Consider the following 24,102-nt stretch of genomic DNA (forward strand, 5'->3'; position numbering starts at 1 on the left):
CCTCACTCACCTTCCCTTGATGCTTACAAATTACATAATCATGGTACAAAAGTGGTGACATTATTTTCAGCCAAAAAAAGGAATATTTAATGATGGAAGCTTTTTTTCACCTAAATAAAATGTTATGCTAAAAATAATCAGTTACATTCTCACTTACTGTGAAATGTCATTTTTCGGGAAAATTTTAGTTAAATGTGATTCATTTTTTCAAGAGGCTCTGCATAGTATCTTAGTATGATAGTTGTTATTACCAAAATTGTTACAGATCTGAGACATTACCTTTCTGTAAATGTAAAATATGCAACTTACTTTAAGCTCTTCGAAGGTCATGAATTCAATCAATATATTCCTGAAGAATGAATGGTTCAACAGGTGAGTGATGAGGGTAACTGCCGAGACTCTGTCATGCAAAACAGTTTCATGGTTTGTCTCCATATTATCACAAAGTTCTGTGTTTCACCTATAAATTAGAAAAAAATAAAAATAAACACATGAATAACATCCTGAAAATTCCAGGTTTTAAATAGTTGACTGTAATTGCTTCCTTTGGAATCAGCCATGAATGAATTTCACCTGTGGCGCTTTTTCTGTACACTTACCCTGAAATCCTGTTAAAATTCCAGGTAAAGAAATCAATGTATTAGTGATCACACGGTCATTTTCCCCACTAAAATGTTAATTTACTGAAGAGTCATTACCACTAAGATTTATTTTTTTTCTGGTGCATCTTTTCTTTATAATTCCCCCCAAAAGAATTTTTTAATGTATTTCAAGATTAATGTGCATTATACATTAGTCTAGAAATAGCATAAACATTAACACTTTGATCCAATTTCCACCTTATGAAAAATGTTCTCAAATTCGTGTCTGTCCAGTTCCTGACACGCTTTCTATATGCCTTCCAAGCGTACGGGGAATGCATCTTGGTTTGCTGCTGTTTTGTGTCTGTGAATCATTCCAGCTATTTTACTGTAGTAGAAAGAACATGTCATCCCAACTCTGACACTAATATGATAAGATGGAGAGTGACCAAGACAAGGATGAAAAATAGATTTCAACTCCAGTGCGAACTCTGATCAGAGAGTGCCAAATGGGATTTCTTTGCTGCAGACAGTTTGGAAGCCACACCCAGGGCTCTGCAGGCCCGGTGTCATGTCATGGAGTTTAATTGGAAACCACCAGTCAATAATTAGTATTTTATTAAACAACAGCAGTTAAAATCTAATTCCGAGGGAGGGGATTAGAATGATAAACAATTCATTTTCTTAGCATAATGATGCAATTTGCTCATAAAACAAACCATTTGGCCGTGGTCTGGTTGTAATCTAGTCATTACTTCTCATTTTATTGTTCGTCTCCACACTGGAGCGACTCCTGCAGAATCCACGGCTCCAGGTATGTCTGGGTCACGTACAATAATGGTAGAGACAGTCACCACGGCTCGGGAGGAAGTTTGGGAACAGCACAGAGAAATGACCATACGGCTGTGCAGCCTCACTGAAGAATAAACTCCATTCCTTTGTATTCTCATACCTTCTCTTTCTTGGTATCTACCAGAGGTGCTGAAAGTCTCCTGGGCTGGCCTCACAACTGACCCATGAGAAACACGTCTGGCAAACATCTGATCCTTTTTACTATTCTTTCAAAAGGTACTCATGGGAACCTAGTCTGCGTCAGCTACCAGGTGACACTATGGGCCGTGACAGGGAGCGACAGCTACGTGATCTCACGGAGCTAACGATCAAATGAAAGGACGAACCAACACTACAAAACCAGAAACAAAATAAATGTAAATTGTGACACGCGTTACAACTAAGACACAGAGAAAGACACAAAACTTCATGTCCATGATTCACACTTTAAGACTTTTGCTTGGCTTTAAATTTCAGACACGTCACGAGTTTATCAGGTGGGCTTCATCACAGGTGACAGACGTCTCTTAAGGCTCTTACTGCTGTTCAATGTATAGAACCACTAGGAAGAAATTCTAGAACAGTGTTCCAGTGACTCCCTGACAAACACAGTCTGGGTAAAGAAATACAACGAAGTCATCAATGTAACGTGTTGTAAGATCCATGTTGTCACTGGTTTCTATCCTCATCCAATTTACATGGATGGGACGGTTACCTCCAGAGGTTTTGCCTGTCGTCACGTTACGTTTTCTTTCAGTGACGTAAGAATGTATATGCAATTTCAAATGCAGATATAATGCATATAAAGTAACTGAAGCATTGAGAAATAATACCATAAAGGCTAACATTACTCTTGGGGTAGGACCCACTGATGGCAGTTCTTTACTTCGTAGCAGTAATGGAGTACAATTAGTTTTCCTTTGTTGGTTTTCTTGAAATAAAATAACCTATTCAAACTCAGTTCAGTTCTTTCTCTGAAGCCAAACTCAGTGTCAATTACATTTTGAGACTTTAGAAAAACTTGATTAGCTGTAGTTAATGAAGATTCTTACTGACTCCATGTTTGAATATGAATCTATATTACGTAGCTTAGTCAAAATCAAGAATAAAAGAAATACTTATAAGGGGGAGGGTATAGCTCAAGTGGTAGAGCACATGCTTAACACGCATGAGGTCCTGGGTTCAATCCCCAGAACCTCTTCTAAAAATAAATAAACCCAATTGCCTCCCCACCAAAAACAACAAAAGAAATAATTATATTTTTGATACAGTGTGTCTCTCTTCCTCTATCTATTTATTTATTTGGTTTTTAGCTTTGATGGATTATGTCAGATATGATGGAATAAGTGAAGATACTAAGAACTGTGGGAAAAAACTGTCAAACTTCAGAGGAATATAGATGAGTACAGACAATGCGATCTTAAGTGGGAGACATAAATCAGACTTTCCCAACAGGCACTTTAGATCAATAAACCATTTTGAAAGCTTTCAAAGCTTAAACTCTTGGAAGCTTCTAAGATGCTGTGAATCAGAAAATGTGTGCTTTACAATGACTGAGGGCACTGGTGCAGATTTAGGAGGATGGTTCTTAGAGATGGATGATGCCTTAAAGTTTGTGATGATACTGTATAAGCACATCCTCATGCATTTTTAAAGGCGCTGGTATAAAATACTGGGCTGTCTTTGGTGGGCTGTTTTAAATAACAAAACACAACAGACAAGATAAGCTTTGAGCTGAAACTAAGAGTTCCTTTGATTCTGAGATGGGTGGGGGAAAATAAGTTAACTTCTCAGAGGCAATTTAGTCAAAAAATGAAATTCTTGTTATCTTTTTAACATGGACAAAAGGAAAGATATAGAAAATGGTTTTAAATTAGCGTTCACAGTTGGACAGCTGAGTGTGTAAAACCCTATCTGGGGACCTGAGAACTTTATACTCCTGTTTGAGTATTTTCACTCAGAGATTGAATAAACTGAGTTTATTTAATGTGCCTCAAATTTCAAGACTATTTAAACAGAAATAGCCGAAATATCATGTATTTTCAGTAAATCTGACCAGAAGTCTTGGAGGATCTTATTTCTTTTGTCACTGTTACTGCAATTCATTACCCCCCAGCTTTATGGGGGTACAGCTGACATACAGCGTGGCATACGTTTAAGGTGTAAGACATGATTTGACACTTGTATGTGTTGCTAAATGATTATCACACTAAGGTGAGTCAACACCCAACATCTAACGCAGTCCCTTTTTTGTTGCTGTGGTAAGAGCTCTTAAGACCTACTACCTCAGCAGCTCTCAAATATACAACACAGTACTGGCAACTACAGCCACATGAACCAAGCTGTCCATCCCCAGAACTTATTCATCCTAAAATAAAAGCTTGTACCCTTTGATGGCCTTCAGCCTATTCCCTGCCCCGCCACCTCCTGCGCCTGGTGACCGCCAGTCTGCTCTCTGTATTTACCTTCCTCTGTCTCACTTATTGGACTTAGCATCATGCCCATTTATGGCAGGTCCACTTTACAGGTCCATTATTACAGGTCCATTTATGGCAGTATTTCCTTCTTTTTATGTCTCAATAATGCCACATTTTCTTTACCGAGTCATCCATCAGTGATGACAGATCGCTTAGGTTATTTCCACGTCTTGCCTTTTGTCTATGCTGTTATGAACATATAGGATAGGACTAGCTTACGTTCCCACCAGCAATGTACCAGAGTTCCCTTCCCTCTGCCTCCTCACCGGCACTTTTCTTTTGTCTTTTGGATCACAGCCATTCCGACAGGTGTGAGGTGATCTCTCCTTGTGATTTTGATTTGCATTTCCCTGATGAGTGCCTTTTCATGTACTCGGTGGTCATTTGCATATCTTCTTTAGAAAAAAATATCTATTCAGGGCCTTTGCCCATTTTTTAAATTGGATGATTTTTTTAAATTATTGAGTTGTGTGAGTTTCTTATATTTTATTATTAGATATTAGCCCCTTATCAGATATGTGGTTTACAAATATTTTCTCCCATCCTGAAGGTTGCTTTTTCATTTTGTTGATTGTTTCTTCTGCTGTGCAGAAGCTTTTTGCTTTGATGTAGCCCCACCTTTTTGCTTTTGCTTTTTTGCTTGCACCTTTGGTGTCATATTCATAAATGCCATGCCATGGCCCATGTCAAAGGGCTTTTTTCTTGATAGGGGGATTTTAAAACTTGTTTTTAAGAGTGATTGGAGGCACTGGGAGGCACTGGTGTTATCCGTGGTATGAAGCAGCCTCAGTGTTTACAATTTTTGTGATTGAGATCGGTGGATGCTACAAAACTCTCTTTCTTTCCCTTTTGCTTAAAACTCATTGCCTAAGAGTTTTGCCCGTGGCTCCAAGCTCGGCCCCTGCCCTCCCGTGTTTGCTGATGCTCAGCTTCCACTGTAGCCGACCACCCTCTCTCAGGTTCGCTAGTCAGATTTTGTGCACATTCATCACGTTTCCAGGAACTGATGAAAGCTTAGAGGGCACTTGCTGTGGATTACCTCCCTTCTCCACACATGTGAGCTGCACTGCCTTTCTCTCTCTATTTGTGGCCCTTTGAAAACCTTCAGCTGAACCCTGTCCCCGAGAATCTCCCCTCAGACCATTCTTGCCTTATAATCTACTAACGGAGTCCTTTCTAGTTCTAATTGTTGTCACTCCGACATGATTTTAGAGTTTGTCTCTGGCTCCCTACACCCCCAGATGGAATTCAGAGGTTAACTCTCCATCTGATCTTCCCTCATTTTGTAAAACTTAAGTTTTGATCTTGGAATTTTCTGTTACTGTTAACAGTTTGGTAGACTTCCAACACTTGGATCATATGAAAATCATGAATGCTGAAACTTTCAATTGTCTTTTTTTTTTGACAGTTATATTGCCAGATATTTGTTCTACACTGGTTTGTTTGTATTCATCTCCATGGTGGAAAAGTTTAGAGAAAGGCAAGCTAATAGAAATGTTGAGAAATGGACAGTTTTTTCTTAAAGAGGCTAATATTGGGGGACATTTGGTGAATCCACCAAAACCTTCTGTTCTGGCCCTTGGGCAGATGAGTGATTAGCACGTCAGAGTGTATCCAGCTCTCAAAAGCAGATTCACATAACCAAACTCCCGACACTGTCAGAAAGCCCAAAGATCCACGTATTAACCCGACGTCCTAGGGAAGAACACATCTGACTCTGTTAGATCTCTTTCTTCTACTTTAACTTGCATTCTATTGCTTGTTAACCACTGAAGGGATGTTATCTATAAGTTTACATTATACTTAGTGGCCCAACTCTGGGAACCCCACCTCCCCTCCTTAATAAGCATTAAGCTAAAATACCTTTGTTTAGTTCACAGGAAATACCCTGACCAGGCCCACCTGTGAGTAACTGCAGGAAGCAAAAAATGACCACCACCCCTCTGGAGGCTGACGGGAAACAGGAAATGTTTGACTTTACCCTCTCCCCGTTGTTAGTATAAAGAAACCTGAATTCTAACTCAGGCACGGTGGTCCTCTGGGACACTAGTCCTCCATATCCTCGGTCTGCTGGCTTTCTGCATAAAGTCACTATTCGTTGCCCCCAAAACTGACCCCTCGATTTATTGGGCTGTTGTGCAGCGAGCAGTATGAGCTTGGACTCGGCAGTGATGGGAAGCAGAACCATTCTGGTGAATGGGAATTCTCCCGTCAGCAGGACTAGCTCAGTGTTTCTCCATGGACTGAAGCAAATCATGATCAAAAGTTTGCTTGACAAGAAGAACAAGGGCAGGGAACTATAGGGCTAAGATTTTAATGCATGAGGCAAAGACAGCTCCTTTCAACCCTCCCTACAGAGACTCCTGGAGTTATGTTGACTGTGACGCTGTGTCAGTCACGTTATGATCGGAGGATAAGAATTCATGGAAATGAACTGTTGGTTAACTCACAGGGTCACAGGAAGGATGGGGAGCCGGGATCAGAAGATGAACAGGAATGAAGTAGGGCTCTGACACCTGGTTAGGGAACTCGGGGAGCAGCAGTGTGCTGCCCGTGGCTCCAGCTGGCAAGGTCACTGGGGCCAGCAGGGCACCTCCGACGCTGAGGTCCCTTAAAACTGGATGAGCTACAGCCACTCTGAGCCCAGAACAACATCCCCACTGCTTCTGCTTCTCTGCTTCCTTGACCGTGCCTTCCTGGCGGGTGCCTCAGCTTGGCTGGGCCTCCGACCAAGACACACACTGTATGAACGTCCCAGGCATAGGAACAGAGTTTGCTATTGGGTAGCCAAAATAATAACAATAACAATAACAACAATAATAATAATGATGATGATGATGATGATGATGATGATGATGATGTAGTTAATACTCATCAGAACTCCTTACGGCCCCAGGAGGCATCCGCTCCCCACAGACAGCAGACCGACAGGACCTGTGATTCCAGGACTACAGATCTCAGAGCCACGCAGGCCAGGTGGCAAGTTCCAAGTCTGCCACTTTCTCACAGTGTTAGGAAAAGAACGAAAAGTTCTCAGTGCCCTGCTTGGCGCAGGGTAAGTGCTCATAAGCGGAAGTTATGACTGTGTCTCCAGTTCCGCCCACCCTCCTCCCGATTCACGATCCTCTCTGCGTGGGCTCATCCTGGGGGCCTGGCAGGTGGCTGCGAGTGGTCCTGCCGTCATCCTGTACGTGCTGGTGTCACCGTGCGCTTGTCAAGGGCAATGCGGTTTCCCTTATTTCCAAGTCCTGGGAAAAGCTTGACCTAGGGCCCACTGACCACGTTTATAAGGATTGCGACAGAAGGCACAAATAAGATCACACATGAGAACATGCCTCACATATTACACAGCACGTATTAGGAATTCAAAAGGTATAAACTTTTATTCCCCTTGTCCCGGAATGTTCTTTTCAGCCTTTGCTTCCCCAAACAGAATTACAAATAAAAGCAACTAACACAAATATTGACCGATTTGTAATTTTGCTGGGTACCACAGGTGGGTTTCTCCCGCCCCTCCCCCCCCCCCCGACAACTCAGTCGTGTACGATGCTCTTGGCACCATATTCCGGCTGTGGGCAGAGCAATAAACGAGACACATGCCCTGTTACACTAGTGCAGGGTTAAGTTTTAGTTTTAATGAGATTTCACAAACCCTTTCAAATTTAGAACAAGAAGGCTATTTTCTCCCTCATTCTTGGAAGACATGGACAGCTCTTTCCTAGCAGTAAATGCAAAAATGTTTCAGCAGTTTTCTTTTTATAAAGCACAAATTATTTATCAAGCATCTATTCTCTGCTAAAGCTATTATGGGATCCTATAGTCTAATTTGATTCTCAAAACAGCTCTCTGAGATCAGAGTTACTTATTGTTACTCCTATAATTTTTTTAAGTAAGTAATTTTATTTCATTTTAAACCTGGTTAAAGAGAAAGACAAAATTTTCTAAGTCCTTGTATTTTCTTTGACTAACACATAAGACATTGAACCTATTTTTTAACGAGTGGCACCAAAAACTGTAAGATTCACAAATGGAGTAACAAGGAACCTGGGACCCCATGTGCATCAGAACAGAAAGAAGCCAGCGTCAATTCACTTCTCGTGTGGTGTCTACTGACCTTCCCGCAGGCAGCGTGACACAGCGGCTGAGAACGCACAGCGAAGCCAGACTGCCTGGGTTCAAATCGCAGCTCCACCATCGATTAGCTGTGTGACCTTAAGAAAGTCACTTAACTTCTCTGTGCCTTAGTTTCCTCATCAGTAAAATGGGGGATAATAAAAGTAACTACGTGAGAAAAAGTAAATGAGGCAAGTACTTTGATTTTATTCACTTTACAGATGAGGAAACAGACTCTTAATTGGGGGGAGTGGCCAATGAAAACAATGCTTTCAAGTCGGAGCCTGTGTTTCATCTTTACGTCTCCTCAGCATCTTACACGGTATCATTCGCAGGGAGGCGTCCAAGAAACGTTCCTTAGATTAACAAATAAATGCCTCAGTCTATAAGTTTATTATGTTGGCTTTTCTTAGGGTTAGTGAAAAACAGTGAAAAAGATAATATTAGTAATATTCATTTAGAAGTCCCCAAACTTTATAATAAATAAAATATTTAAACCTTTTTCCTAGGTGGTTATAATGGGGTCCAGGCAATATCCATCTCTTTAAGGAGACAGACATGAGAAACAGCGTGGTATTTTCAAGACAGATGTATAAGAGATTAAATCTTGGATCCATTATTTACTATACTTATGACTTTGGGAAAATAACTGAACTACTTGGCTTCAACATTATTCTCTGTAAAATGGGGACAGAGATATGGAAATACAAAATCAGATCGTGTGTGAACCACCTGCTATAGGTGTGTGCACACCTGCGCATCCTCTTCCTGTTTTGGGAGAAAAGCTCTTTTAAAAGAACAAGGTAGAAATGGAATGAAGTTTGTGGCATGACTAGCTGGGTCCACTCTTTCAAAAATCAGAGTGTTAAGAACATCTATCAATAAGTTTACCCTTCTGTCCCACTGTGATGACTATGGACAGATCAAATCATTTTTAAAAATTGAAGTGTAGTTGCTTTACAGTATTGTGTTAAGTTTCGGGGTACAGCATAGTGATGCAGTATTTTTGCACCTAAAATATATGAAAGCATTGCCACTGATTGCTCCCTTGAGCTCTAGGTAGGTCGAGTTCTATTGTGATAAAGACCAAAGTGAGGCAATCGATGTTTGAAACAGGCCAACCAAATACCAACAAGCCAGTAAAAAGTACTTTTTAGTAGAATATAGCAAAAATGCTAATCTCAGAAACCTAGTAATGAGCTTTCACAGAATAGAGAACTAAGAAATGTTGAATTAGCAAAACGTAAAAGGGAGGAAGAAATATTAGGATCGTTTACAAAAGAGATAATAAAGCAAACAGGAAAAGTCGAAAGATTGCAGACCAGTACATTTCTCCGCTAGTTCTACTGGGTTTTGTTTACTTTCTATTTCTAATCAATATTGCAGAGAGCAACAGAGGTACAAAATGTAACAAAAAGAAAAATAAAAATTAGAAACGTGAAAGTAACAGGAGGAGAGAGGATTTATCATAAAATTTAGGGCTTTGGGGAAAGATCCCAGAGAAATCACAGTTTAAATTCTTGAAGGGAGAAAAGGGGGGAAAAGTGGCAAGTACTTAGAAGATTTGTGAGATATAGAAAAATAATATTGAGTATAAAATTTCTATGGACCAAGGGTTTTTTTTTTTTTCTCATCCAAGACACTTTACATAAGACATTATTTAAACTGTTACTACGAAAAGCTACATATAAGGAAAGGAAGGTTTAAGGTTTAAGTTTTCCTTGGCAGTAACTAGAGCTGAGTTTCAATTAGTATTCAAAATCTTTATCTCAGGATAAAGCGCGAAATAAAAATAATTAATTGACGTTGTAAAAGTACTATACGAAAAGGACCTCGACTCTTTAACCTGAGAAATGAATCTTGGCTTTTTCATGTACCAGAATGGAGTGTTAAATCTGTGAAATCCCCTGAAAACCCAGACAATCTAATTTATGTTGTTATTAATCTTTAGTCTCAGAAGAATGCAGTGTTTCTTAAGGACAGAATTATGAAAAATTAAACTTGTATACACAACGGGGAGATGTGTGACTAAACTACCTTATTACCGATAAGGCACAGAAACAGAACACATAACTCCCTGGACAGATGCAACTAACTCCAGTGCAGGAACAGCGACATTTGGCAAGATTTTTAATGCTGTGTATTTAAAATATTGATTCCTTTATCATCCACCCTTTATTCAAGAAAAATTTGTCAAACACAGAAAAGCCAACTGAATGATTATTTTCTCCTTACCACTTCCAAAGGCCTAAGCAGTGGGATGGATCTCATAACTACTAGTGCGTCTGGCTGTAAAATTGCCAGTGACTACGCATTCATTTTTCTTAAATTATGGATTTAAATAAACCAAATTGACAGGAATGTCTTGCAGTAAAGGTCTATCTGACGTACTTTCACGAAGCAAAGGATAAAAGAAATTTGGATGCAGTCTTAGACAAATCAATGCATTAAATTGTTGCAATCTGTAGTTCTAACATATCTAAAAAGCACAATATATTTTTAAATTAAAAAGGTATTCTTTTTTTGGCAGTTTTTCCCAACTATACACTTGTATGGTGAAAAATAAGGAATTTAGATTATAGATATTATTATACCTGAATATCAGGATACAAGTAGATTTTTAGTGTTGCTATATTTCAAGCTTAGGGCAGAATAGTAAAAAGACTGTTAGGCTGAATGAGAAGTTCAAAGATAGCTTTGACCATCAAAAAACAGGCCAGCAATCAACAGGCCAATTCTTACCCACTGCTTGTTTGTGTAAATAAAGTTTTATTGGGATACAGCCATGCTCACTTGTTTACACACTGCACATGGCTCCTCTCACGCTACGACGGTAGAACTGAGTGGCTGTGGCAGAGATTTTATGGCCTGGGAAACCTAAAATATTTGCTATCTATAGGAAAAGCTCATTGACTTCTGATCTAAAAAGATCACTGGAAACAAACTTTATTTTACAACATTCTTAGCCATGGAGACCTCACAACTCAAGAGTACGGCTGGCCATATCCTTTTATCCAATGATTTATTATTCGAATTCTACGTTATACGGAAAATCATTTTTTTTTTCCTCCAGGAAAACTCTCTGATTGATTCAAAAGTTATAAATTTCGTGAAGAATTGGAGATGAGAAGATCTGGCAGATTGTCTAAGGGCTCTTCATCTGATCAGTGTCAAAGAGCCCATAATCAGTTCAAAAATCACACAAATTGTTTTCAATTTATATGTCTGAGCATAATTCCTGGGCGAAGGTCCACGATTTTCTGAGAATGTAATGATAAAGGCTCAAATGATTTTCACTGTAGTTCATGATTCAAAAAATTAAGAATAACTGTTCTGGACAAATCTTAAAGATTGGGATTATGAGGCCAAGAAAGTTAAGTTATATTTTCCCCCCAAACTATATAACTAGAATTAAAAGCCAGAATTTCTTGCTCTCAGTTCAGAGGTTTTTATTCATGTTGCTGCCAATTTCCAAAACCCCAAATTCTTGTGACAAAATAATCAGCAATGCTACATATATGTGGAATTAATAGCAGTAGGCAATTATACTTTGTATCCTCTTCTAAGATGCGGGTGACTCTCATGCCTTTAAAGACATGAAGACGGGGAGGTGAGGCTGAGGTCCTGGGCTGGGTCTCTCGGTCCTGGGGATATATGTAGCGTCAGTGCACCTGGTGCAGTTTGCTGTGAAGCCAGTTGAGTTCACTGGTCTGAAGCCACTGCCAAATATAAAATTCAGGGCCAGGCAGGAGAGTCAGTTGACCCCAATACTACAGCCTTCCTAGTATCCCAAAGCTGGAGACGTTATGGTTTGAACCTTGCTCGATTTTTCCACTTTTCCTCTGTGCTAGCTCCTCTGTTTCTGAGCGGGGAGAAGAAAAAGAGAAACGAGGCAACACCTCTACATAAGTGCTGAAGCTGCAGCTCCCTTACGGCTGGGCTGCGCCGCTGGATAATCGTTGCCCACGGGCATCCTGCTGAGCGGCTCGCCCACAAGACGTTTTCCTCTCTGGCAGCTCCTCTACGTACTGCTATTTGTTTGCATGTGAGGTTTGCTCACCACTTGCACCTGTCCTGGTGGCCTTCACGAGCACCCCTGTGCTGGGATTGCTCTTTCCCTCCGACGCTGTGCAGTGCTGGCAAAGCCGGGACTACCCAGTCCACCATCACCGCGGCTCCAGGAACCGTGCCTGTGAATCCACCTTCTGTACCTCTGATGACCTGGGCACTCCAGGGCACTGCCTTGGCTTCCTCGGTCCCTGCCTGTCTCCTACCAAGCCACTTCTCTCCAATTCTCCTTTCCTTTCTTCACAGGTTAAGGGTAATTTAGCACGTTCTCTGACTCAGGACGTTCCAGCTAAGTAACAAAATTCCAGTTCTCTCTCCTTACAAGCATGTCCTAGCTTTAGAGGTGATTGCTCTGGAATCCCCGTCTTCTCACCACTTTGGTGAAGGAAAGCGGATGACCCAAACACTGTACTCCCAACAGAGGAAACGATGTACAACTGCTTAGACATCATCTCGATCTGCTGCGGACACCCCAGAACAGGCTGGAGACAGGGGCACGGCCCCAGTGGAAGAGGCTTTGGGGGCAGGTTCTCACATTTCTCCAGAGGCCCCAAAGAGAGGTGGTCGGCTTCACCTGCTTAGACTTTCGGTAAAATGTAGAGTATTTAGTATATTTTGTCATTAGTTCTCAGTCTTTACCACAATTATGGCACGTGCTTGTACATATGAATTCACAATGTGGGCCTTCTTGTTTCGCCATTATTAATGGACGTAACAGTGGCTCCAATTTTTCTCCTTTGCAAACAATACTGCTGCGAGCATCTAGCTTCGAACCTGTGTGGGCACGAATTTTTTTTTCCCCCTAAGGGAAATACTGAGAGGGGGAATTGCTCAGCCATAGCCTACGAAAATTTGAAATTGTAATATATAATTGACAAAATGTCCTCAAAAGTGACTGACTATTCTAATTTATTTCCCCAAATCTCCCAGAAACATAAACATACGCTCAAATGCATTGTGAAGACGAATGCGCAATCCCAGCCACCAGGAGAGAGCTCTCCGCACCCATCGTGCTGATGAATGTGGACTTTTATACGCTGCTGCTGGGAAGGGAGGGGCACAGAATTCAGGCAGTGTTCACGTCTGTCATTTTTTTTTCTCCAAGTCTTCATTATGAAAAGTGTCAAACTATTGAAAAGTTGTGTCCTCACAATCTACACACACACACACACACACACACAAACACACGTACATCTGAACCACTTGCAGACATCATGACTATTTCTAAACACACACATCCTAGCATGCATTATCTCTCTATCTATTAAGTGAGGATAACTATTTATTGTTAACTGTATTTGTGAAGAAAAAGCAAAACAATGCACGCAAAACACCTAGCACTGTACGCAGATCATGATGAGTACTCAAGTACGCAAAAATAATGCCCCTATTCCCCTAAACAAAAGTATGGAATGAGTATTGTGTGTGTCTATTCTTAAATGAATATTTATATTTGCTTATATAGTAAGTAGATAAACTATTTTTCTCCCTGATTGCTGCTGTCCCTTGAAGAAATACAATGAGGGCTACAACCTGCCAGCTGTCTCAGTGCACATATTTAGATGAATGAATAATATTAACTTGTGAGAGCCTATCCTATGAGCGGAAGAGAGACTTTAGCTAACTTAGTCTTTTCCTATTTTTAATTTTTTTAAATTAAAATTCACTATGTGATGTTAGTTCGTAAAAGAGAGGCTAGAAAATATTTGAATGTAAAAGGTTAAACTAATATCTTTTTAAAAAAATCCAAAAAACCGCTAGTCCTCGTGTCGATTATTATGTTTTTACATTTAAATATTTTCTTTCCTTGTTTCACCTAGTCCTTCCTTCCTCTCTTCCTTCCTTAAAGATAAGAAAATTATTCTGAGCAGTTTTAAATAATCTTACATGAACACATTTTAGGAATTCTGAAGACAGAAAAAAAAAAAAACCTTACATAGAGTAGGTGCTTAGTAAATATTAGTTAATTTCAGTTGATGGCAGGTATAAATTTTTAAAGTGAATTAATAATGTTCTTTGTCAGGAAGATAAAGTCTGCATCCAACTCTTTCACAAGAAATGAACCTTTTATTGGCAATTATTATAATTTTAAATTTGAGTCTGTCGGAAACCTTCAAACATGCTAAACCTCTGTTTTCATGACAAAAAAAATCTTAATTTTTTTAGGGAGCAGTGTACTTCTTATACATGTAAAACACAAGTTGAATAGAAGTACCCTGTTGGAAACAGTCTGCAGGAACCAACTTTCACATAGTATTGCTGCTAGAGATTGGAATATGCGCAGTGCTGGTTATATACAATAAAGTCTGATTAATTAACCTTTATTTTTTTTAATAATTCATATGTCACAGAATGCAAGTCAATCAGAAAATTACTTTTAGTAAAATTTCACCACCAGATAATAAAATGAAGTCATTAAGAATCTACATGACAGATAGCAAATAACAATTATAAACCCAATTTCCTTTGCTGAGTTGGACTTAAATAAAATCTTCACTTAGTCTTTGGAAGAGCAGCTCTTTGTTATTAATTAAACCTAGGACTTTTGCTGTTGAAATCACCACACAAGTTAGTTTTACTTTTGCAAGGCTGTGAGAAATGTTCTTGCTGCTTCAACGCATACAGTACACAGCACATAAAAACGCATCTCATGCTTTGTGAACAGAAAACAGAAATTCTCAAGCATTAACAATTATATCAGCGGGAGTTTTTGCATTAAATTAAGCTTAGGGGAAGGAAGAAATGTGGGCTGTAAACAAGAAAAATATTTCTCTTAAGACACTTAAATGTTAACTAGGTGTATTAATCAAATTGTGATGTAATGCTCTGCAGAGTCAGCTATAAAAAGTGTTTTCCATTACTTTTCTACCTTTACATTAATTTTTCTTTTTGCAGTAAAAACTAACTGCCATATATAGCAAAAGAAAAGTACCTAACTTGATGTGCAATTTCCTTTTGAACCAAAGAACCTATAAAATTTCTGTGTAAGAGAATATTAATGGCAACTTTATCTTTTATGGCAGAAAACCATAGCACTTTGGATAGCTGCCTGATCTTTTTGAGGGCAAAAAATTATTTCTCATTCCTTTATTTTTTCTTTTGGAAAATTTCTAGTGACAAATGCAGTGCCTGGAACATTTTTACAGCTCATTGTTTGTGGAAGGAAGGAAGGGAGGGAGGAAGGGAGGGAGGAAGGGAGGAAGGAGGGAAGGAAGGAAGGAGGGAAGGAAGGAGGGAAGGAAGGAGTAAATTTATGTAAATCTGACTCAATTAGTAAATTCTAGGAAGTTCTACATGTAAATGGTAAAGCATCAAGGAAATGTACTTTGAAGTTCATTATATTTAAATATTAGGAAAAACAAACTGGTGAATATACATCATGCCCTTTTAAAAATTAATCTAACAAATGCATTTTAATCCACAGCAGTCATTTCTAGTTTTAATCCTGGACAAGTTACATTTGTTAGTTTAAATTTCCTTATGTGAATGATAGAACAAATAATCTCTAAATTTTACCCATGCTCAAATCTTTACTATTCTGTAGAAAAGAAGGGCAGGTAAGGGAGTACAGTGTAGACTGCCTTCTTCATGTTTGATGGTTAAAAATAAACTCAAAATGGCTTAAAGGCTTAAACATAAGACATTACACTATAAACCTCATAGAAGAAAACATAGGCAAAACATTCTCTGAAATAAATCTTAGCAATGATCTCCTCAGGCAGTCTACCAAGGCAAGAGAAATAAAAGCAAATATAGACAAATGGGACCTAATTAAACTTATAAGCTTTTGTACAGCTAAGGAAACTATAAACAAAACAAAAAGACAACCCACAGAACAGGAAAAAAAATGTTTGCAAATGATGCAACTGACAAGGGCTTAATTTCCAGAATATATAAACAGCTCATACAAATCAATAACAAAACAACAAACAACTAAATCCAAAAATGGGCAGAAGACCTAAACAAACATTTCTCCAGAGAAGACATACAAACGGCCAGTAGGCACATGAAAAAAATGCTGAATATCACTAATTATCAGAGAAATGCAAATCAATACTACAATGAGGCATCACCTCACACCAGTCAGAATGGCCATCATTCAAAAGTCCACAAATGATAAATGCTGGAGAAGGTGCGGAGAAAAGGGAACCCTCCTACACTGTTGGTGGGAATGTAGTTTGGTGCAGCCTTTATGGAAAAGAGTACGGAGATTCCTTAAAAAATTGAAAATAGACTTACCATATGATCCAGCAATCCCACTCCTGAGCATATATCAGGAGGAAATTTTAATTCAAAAAGATACATGCACTCTGATGTTCATAGCAGCACTATATACAATAGCCAAGACATGGAAGCAACCGGAATGCCCATTGACAGATGATTGTATAAAGATATGGTATATATACACAAAGGAATACTACTCAGCTATAAAAAAGAGCAAAATAACGCCATTTGCAGCAACGTAGTTGGACTTAGAGATTGTTGTACTAAGTGTTAGTAAGCCAGAATGGGAAAGAAAAATACCATATAACATCACTTATATGTAGAATCTAAAAAATGACACAAATGAACTTATTTACAAAACAGAAACAGACTCACAGAGATAGAAAGCAAACTTATGGTTACCATGGGGGAAGGAGAGGAAGGATAAATTGGGAGTTGGAGATTTGCAGATACTAACTACTATATATAAAACAGATAAACAGCAAGGTCCTACTGGATAGCACAGGGAACTATATTCAATACTTTATAATAGCCTATAATGAAAAAGAATATATATATATGTATAACTGAATCACTATGCTGTACACCAGGAATTAACACAATATTATAAACTGACTATACTTCAATTAAAAAAAAAAGAAAGTCATAATTTTTTTTTTAAAGGAGCTTCTGGAAATCTTTAGCAACAGATAATGTAACGCTCAGTACTGTCCTCTTGACTCCGTCCCAGCCAGCAACCATTGCATCAGGAACGAGCGCAGATGGGCCACAGACAGACCTTTCAATTCATCACACACACAGAGGACCCTGCCATCAAGCTCCTACCTACAGCACTCAGAAATGCACACTGTTTTTTTTAAGGAGCCCTGTGTGAACAATAGTTTGTTAGTCCATTTTCTTCTCTAATGCAAGATCATGAGAGTTTACGGAAATGCACTTTATTTCCGTGGCTCATGAAAATTAAAAACAAAAAACAAATAACTCTTTATTCAATGGATCTAGCAGTTGGAGAAATTATATACACATGTACACATGCATATGTATACTGCTATAGATCAATGCTTCTTGGTCAGGAGGCATTCCAAGTAGGAGAAAGCAAGGTTCAGTTTTACAGCAGTGCAGTGTTAGCTTACAATGTAGACAAGTTTAAAAGATGACAAGAAAGCCTAAACAGTTCTGGATTTCACAGGGACTTAGAGAATTAAAACTCACCCGAAGAAAAGATCATATAATTATCATAACTGATTCAATAGTGTAATGAAGAAATATGGTTTGGGTTTAGAACTGAATTAGGTAGGAACCTAATAAAATGCCAAAATCATTCTAACGTGTAACTTACTTGGTTATTTGGAAATATCTGATTAGTTTGCTGATTGAGTTTGCATTTTTTTTAAGAATATATCTACAATCAAAGTAAGGGATTTTAGAAGGGATAGATTTTTCAGTCTAGTGTAAGCAGGGGGCAGATATGAGAGGGTACAGCAGGGAAGACTTCCGAGGTAAGTTCCTTGAAGGCAGGGCAGATGTATCTGAACTTCCCATATGCCCACTGACTCAGCCCTGAGCTCAGAACTGCTCTTTACAAACTTTTTATATTGATTTGTTTAGGAATCTAGATTTATAATCTGTAATAATTGATGTTGATACATAATACAATATCCTAAAATTTTTCAAGACAAAATTAATTCTTCTTTATATGAATCAGAATTCTGGGATCTCAACTGGAGTTTCTCAGTGTTCAAATATCTTTAAAAGATCGTATTTGAAAAGAATATTTTAAATTGTTTTCAGACAGCCTGTGGCCAACCTCAGATGGAGGTGTGACAGCTCCTGGGACCAGTAATTTGTCAATTGCTAAAACCTGTACAGTGGAATGGAATTCTGCCTGCTGACAGCCTGATATTTAAAACTTATGAGTCTCATGTCAGAACTCTCAAATCTGAGTTGAGCATGATCCAGGACTTCCTGAAAGCCCCTGTGAAATACATGGTCCTGGAAGGGAACCATCTAGGATCTGTCAATGGTCTGTTTCCCTGGGTTTTCTAATCTTTATCATCGGAAAGCAATGTATCTGGAAAATACTTTCCATGATCCCACAGATGTGTATAAAGTATCTCAAGTCAGCCATGTTGCAAAAATTAGCAAAGGGTATTAAAAAGGTTTTATCTTAGAGAAAGTATTTATCTTCACAGAATTTCCAAGTCCTCTATTTTCCTTTTTCCAGAGCCAAGCAACAGAGATTAAAAAAAAGAAAAAAAAGCTGTCCTTTATTTGTTTTTTGTTTTATTTTGGTGGGGGAGGTGATTTGATTTTTTTAACAGAGGTACTGGGGATTGAACCCAGGACCTCCTACATGCTGAACATGCGCTCTACTGCTGAGCTCTACCTTCTCCCCCTAAAAAAAAGCTGTCCTTTAAAATCATTCATATTATAATGAGTCAAGTCCAAGAAGAAGATGGGGTTGGGGAAGTGGGGGTAAACTGTCAATGATGGTCCCTGCTACACCTTCACTGAGTGAACAGATAAATCCTTCTGCTGCATCTGCTGGTGTCAGACGTGGTGCTGGGCTGCACGATGGTGAGCAAGACACCCTGCTGAGACAAATGGCACCGGACTGTTCCCTGTCCAGGGGTGGCCACCGATCAGACAAGACCTGGGCCCCACAGAGGGCCAGTGATAGATGACGCAGCCTGCAGTGAAATTCTCTGTTCATTAAAGGCAAAGGTAATTGGCTTTTTAAACTGGGAGTCCTAATCTGAAGCACAGAACATCAAAAGCAATTTGAATCACTATTTCCTCAATTCTTCCAAGGAAGGTGCATAGCTAGTGTCACTCCAGACGCCTAAGAGAGAAGTTAAGTCACTGCGGACAATGTGGGCCATGGGGTATCAGGGCTTCATCTTCCCCTGAGATCCCAACTGAGAAATCTCAATGAGAAAATGTGAAATTGTCTAAAAGAGAACTGGGAAGTGAGGGTCAGGACACAAACGAGGACAGAGCCAGAGCTCACTGTGTGTCAGGGATGTTCTAAAGCCATGTGTGTATGAAGTCATTTAATCCGATGAAGTGGCTTTATTAGTGTCCCAATTATTGATGGGGAAGCTGAGGCAAGAAGTGGTTAAGTAATGTGTTGAAGTTAATACGTGGTGAAGCTGGGATTCACAGCCAGTGGAGTGGATCCAGAGCCTGAGCGGGGATCTGAGGAGGAGTTGAGAGTGGTTAGGGTGGGCCTGGGTCTTTCTGACCGCGTTGGGCGGGGCAGTCTGGCAGGGGCCCTGAATGTCCCCGAATGCGCTCCTGGACGTGGGAGGAAGGCAGGGTTCTGACTACCCTCTCCCCAGCCTCCCTCGAGCTGTATTTATAGTGAACAACTTTGAGAGACGAGACACTGTCTCCCCAGGCACAGGCCTTCTGCTTTCACAGCAGGAGCGGTGAGTCCCCTGAGCTCCGTGCTCCAGTGTCGGGTCACAGCTCACCTGGTGTGCAGCTCCCTGGTGAGGCCTGTGCACCATTCGTGTGGAATCAGGGGGCGCGAGAACCGGCACAAACCAACACAAAGCTCTGGCTAATGCTTTTGCCGTGAGAGATAAAGCCTTTTGTCCCTGACCCAGGAGTCTCGTGCCTTCTGCTTGCGTCTGTGAACCAGTAACATGCTGGCTGGTCAACTCGCAAGTCAGGAAACACCCCAGTTTCAGACCCACAGACGACAGACTTGTGGAGCAGGAGGACTGTGGGCATCTCTGCGTTCTACTTCCCCATCCACCCCCAACCATCCCCATCCTTCCCCATCCATCATCCATGCATCCCCATCCTTCCCCATCCACCCCCATCCATCTCCAACCATCTCTATCTTTCCCCATCCATCCCCAACTATCCCCATTCATCCCCATCCTTCCCCATCCATCTCCATCCACCCCTATCCATCAGTCCCAGGGAACGTGATCCTGCTTCTCAGGGATGCTGACAAGAGACAGGCCACAGAAAGAACCCGAGTAAGAAAGAGGGCAACAGAGACAGGTGCTCTTCTGCTTGTAAACAAAAGGACAAAAGGAACACTGGAAGGTATCTCCTTTTTCAGTCTAGGCAAAAGTCAGATTCATTTGGATCGTTTTCCCACTGCCTCCTATTTTCTTTTATTTTTGTTCCTTCGCTATATTTCACTTTTCATCAGAAAGGTTATGGTAATACAGAGTATGTTTTCCTCTTGTTTTATGGGATCATGGAGATATCTTGATAACCTAGAACAAAGCCACAGTTTCTAGATATGTTTCTCCCTCTTATTTGTCGGTTGATGCAGTATTGCCTCAGTGAGCAATCTAGGACATGGAACATACTCGCATCTCGCTAACCTCATCATGCTGCAACTGCCAACTCATCATTAAATTCTCTACAGTATCATGTGCACAAACCAGTTCAACCAATCTCAGAATTCTTTCATTGAATCCCTACTGTGTGCAGTGCATGAAGTACCTTCTTCTTCTTCTTTTTAGCCTTTCATTGACTTTTTAAGTTAACTGGAAATGATTCCAACGGTTTTTGGACTTTTCTCAAGCCACCAATGCTAGTAAATGTTACAAATGTCAACATTTTTTTTCTTGTAATAATAATTCATAAACAGCTGAGAAAAGTTGATAGGCTTTCCAGGAAAAGGCACTTTGAGGTTGAAACCAAACATGGAACTATACATTTTTAAAATAAATTTTCAGTTAGTGGAAAAGTATTCAAGTTAAATTTGCCCTTAGGTCATTATAGTAGATAGTTCTGTTAACACAAATTGAGATTTTTTTTTCACCAGATAAAATCCTACTTCTAAAAATCACAGCACGAACGCAGCTAGAAGTGGACTTCTATCATTTATATAATTACTACTTATTACTACTCTTTACATGATGTCCTCTGAACTAACGAGCCCCACTTTGGAAACATAATCACATAGAACCCTTTCCAGGCAAGCTTGGTCCCACCCCCCATAATACAGATGGGACATTTAAATCAAAGTGGCTTTACACAGAGATATTTCCCAATGAGTCAATCTAGAGTTATAGATAATCACCCAGGTCAGGCAATTGTCAGAACCTAAAATTTGATATGTCATACATGTTAAAACACTGTAATGTTTTTATGTCGATACATTTAAAACATGTTTGAAACTATATTCTAAATTCACTGATGTTCAATACTTGTTAAAATTTTGGTTGAGATCAAAACAGTTTCAGAAGATTGTCTGACAGACCTGTATTTCGTCCTTTCCTATCAATATTAAAGTCTATCCTTAAGTTAAAACATCACTGAAGGACAGAACACTCACTCTTTATCTGCTTATTCATTCATTCGTTCACCCGTCCATCCATCTACTCATCTATTGAAATTCAGGTATTTATTGAGACAGAAATATGACTGGTGCAGGGAAAATAACCAAAGAAGGAACTCAGTCTCTTGAAGCTTACAATGGAGAGACAGAAATTAATCGTCATCATATGAATAAATGTAGAATTAGGAACTGAGATGACCACCCTGAAGCAAAGACACCTGGTTCTCTGAGGGCCTATATTCTACAAAGGAGCACGACTTTAATGAAGGATTCAATCAAGATGCAGGTCAGAGAGGCAGGAAGGGCCAGAACATCTAGGACCTTGAATGTGACCATAAAGATTTTAATTTTTTTCCCCAAAGCACTGGAAACTATTTTAAGGAACTTACGCATCAGGGCAACATCATCAGACTTTAGTTTTAAAAGATGGTTTTGCCTGAGAAATAGAGAAGAGACTGAAATGGGCCCAGTTCTTAGGCTTGTGAACGTGGTCCCGGTAGGCATATCGTTAAGAACCTCGTCTGCCACAGCGCGCAGTAAGAATCCCGTCTATGAGGACGTAAGGAAAAATTGCCCCTCCTGCCTCACTCAGTCCTGGGAATAGCTGAGCCTAACCTGAGTTACTATTTGTTTTTATCTTATACACACTTAATAGATATTTATCTTGTAAGTATTTATCTTATAAACACTAAGTTAGGTTATTTAGAAATAACATAACTGATGGCACTCTCACATTCTCACTGGCTTCCAGAAAAATGAATGCCAGGTTTGCGGGCTTCCTCAGGCTTTTAAAGCGTTGGGCCCTGTTGTGCCTCCTTCAACCCTAGTCTTATCTTAATCCTTTAATTGATGTTCTTTTGCCTTAATTTTTGGTTAATTTTAATATTATTCTGCACCCCTGGAGCAAAAATATCTTATAAATAATTAAGCAAAACCATGGATACCATTATATTAAAAGGTATGTGTTGCTACTTTAGAATAAATGTCTGACACACAGGAAAGTACTGCTGATATGTCCAGGATATACAAGAGCAGGACGCTGAGGAGGGGGTAACATGTGAAAACAACGTTCCTTTGTGCACCAAACTGCCCTTGAAGATTATTACAGAAAATCTCTGTCTATGTTGCTATAAACTTCATCACTTCAAGATGTGTAAAACTGGCAGGACCCTAAATTCCAGACATCATTTGCTCTTGGCTTTGGAGCAAACTCATGGTATCTGGTATTGCACAATGTTCTCTGGAATTCACTGAAGAATTTTTGACTACTTCTAGCTTGAGATATGAAGAAAAAAAGATCTTATCTAATTTAGCGCAGTGATAACACAGTGTTTTAATACATCGCAGCTTATACAAGACACGGCACTTTTTAAATGATACTGTCAGACCTTAGACATGATCTGATAATGTGCACATCGACAAGAGACATTTAGAATGTGAAGTGGAAACCTACAGTTTTGCTCTTCTTTCTTAATAGGAAGACTTTAAAAATATTTTATCAATTTCTTACTAATGAGTTTTAAGGCTTTAATATGCTTTTTAGGTGACTTTTATGATTAACAGTAAGAAAAGAGCAAAGAGGATGTTACCTATTCATTTGGTGATGTCTTAAAACTCTACAAGACAGTGATTAACACTTCCAGTCTACTGGCTGTCAGTCTACTAACAGAGCACAGGCAACACAAAGCTGCTCAACCAGGGAGTGGATACAAGTGAAGGAACCAAAGGAAACATTCTCCAATATAATCAACAGTCCATCTTGTTCAACATCTGGCCTAGACTGGCTTCATGTGGTCCACACCTGTCAGTTCTCACCCAGTACCCCGGAAGGGCACTGAAGACTAGGGCAGATGGATTTGCTCTGCAGTGGACACTCTGATGATCTCGCTGTACAGACCTCTTTACAATACTGGTTTCCCAAACTGCATGTGCTTCTCAATCTTTTTTTCCAAAACTGGCTTAAAGGTAGCAACCTTCTTCTAGACACTTCAACATCACTTCTGCCTGTGGCTTTTCCGTTGGTGACCTTTTATCGCTGTATACCTGCTGTGTTTCTGATGGAGTCCACGGCCAAGTCTGGATCTCTAGAATGCTTACTCTTGTCATATACTTGGGCTTGTCATATTGACGATTCATCTACATTGACATTTTGCTCTTGGTTTTGTTCTCTTAGGACTCAAGATAGCTGCATTTCTTCTCAGGCTTTGCTCTAAGCCAAGTTCTTGTTCCCCACCTGGTCTCACCTGCTCTACCCAGGCCCAAGTAACTGTTAAAATAAAGGAAAGAGAAGCAGATCGAGATTTTCCCCAAATGGGATCCTGGATGTGGGAATTGAGGAAGACCTACTCTGCACGCTCAATGGTCTAAAGACCAAAGGGGATGAGTTTCAGCATTATGCATATTACACATCACCTGACAAGGTTTTTGTGCACGAAATATCTAGCCTGTTGTTCATTCTGTAAAAAACTGGGGGACTCAGGCATGCTTGCAGAGCCTT

At 39.7% G+C, this 24,102-nt stretch overlaps 1 protein-coding gene across 6 annotated transcripts in view; it reads right to left on the minus strand.

The window, feature by feature from the left end:
• NEIL3 (nei like DNA glycosylase 3) overlaps window positions 1–24,102 on the minus strand; it is a 357,388-nt gene that overhangs the window by 92,419 nt on the left and 240,867 nt on the right. For all 6 annotated transcript variants that reach the window (XM_032468751.1, XM_032468753.1, XM_032468750.1 and 3 more), the window contains one exon: window positions 310–460. The gene's annotated coding sequence lies outside the window, so the exon portion shown is untranslated. The remainder of the gene's footprint in view (window positions 1–309; window positions 461–24,102) is intronic.

The sequence above is a fragment of the Camelus ferus genome, chromosome 26 (assembly GCF_009834535.1).
Source record: "Camelus ferus isolate YT-003-E chromosome 26, BCGSAC_Cfer_1.0, whole genome shotgun sequence".
Taxonomy (NCBI): domain Eukaryota; kingdom Metazoa; phylum Chordata; class Mammalia; order Artiodactyla; family Camelidae; genus Camelus; species Camelus ferus.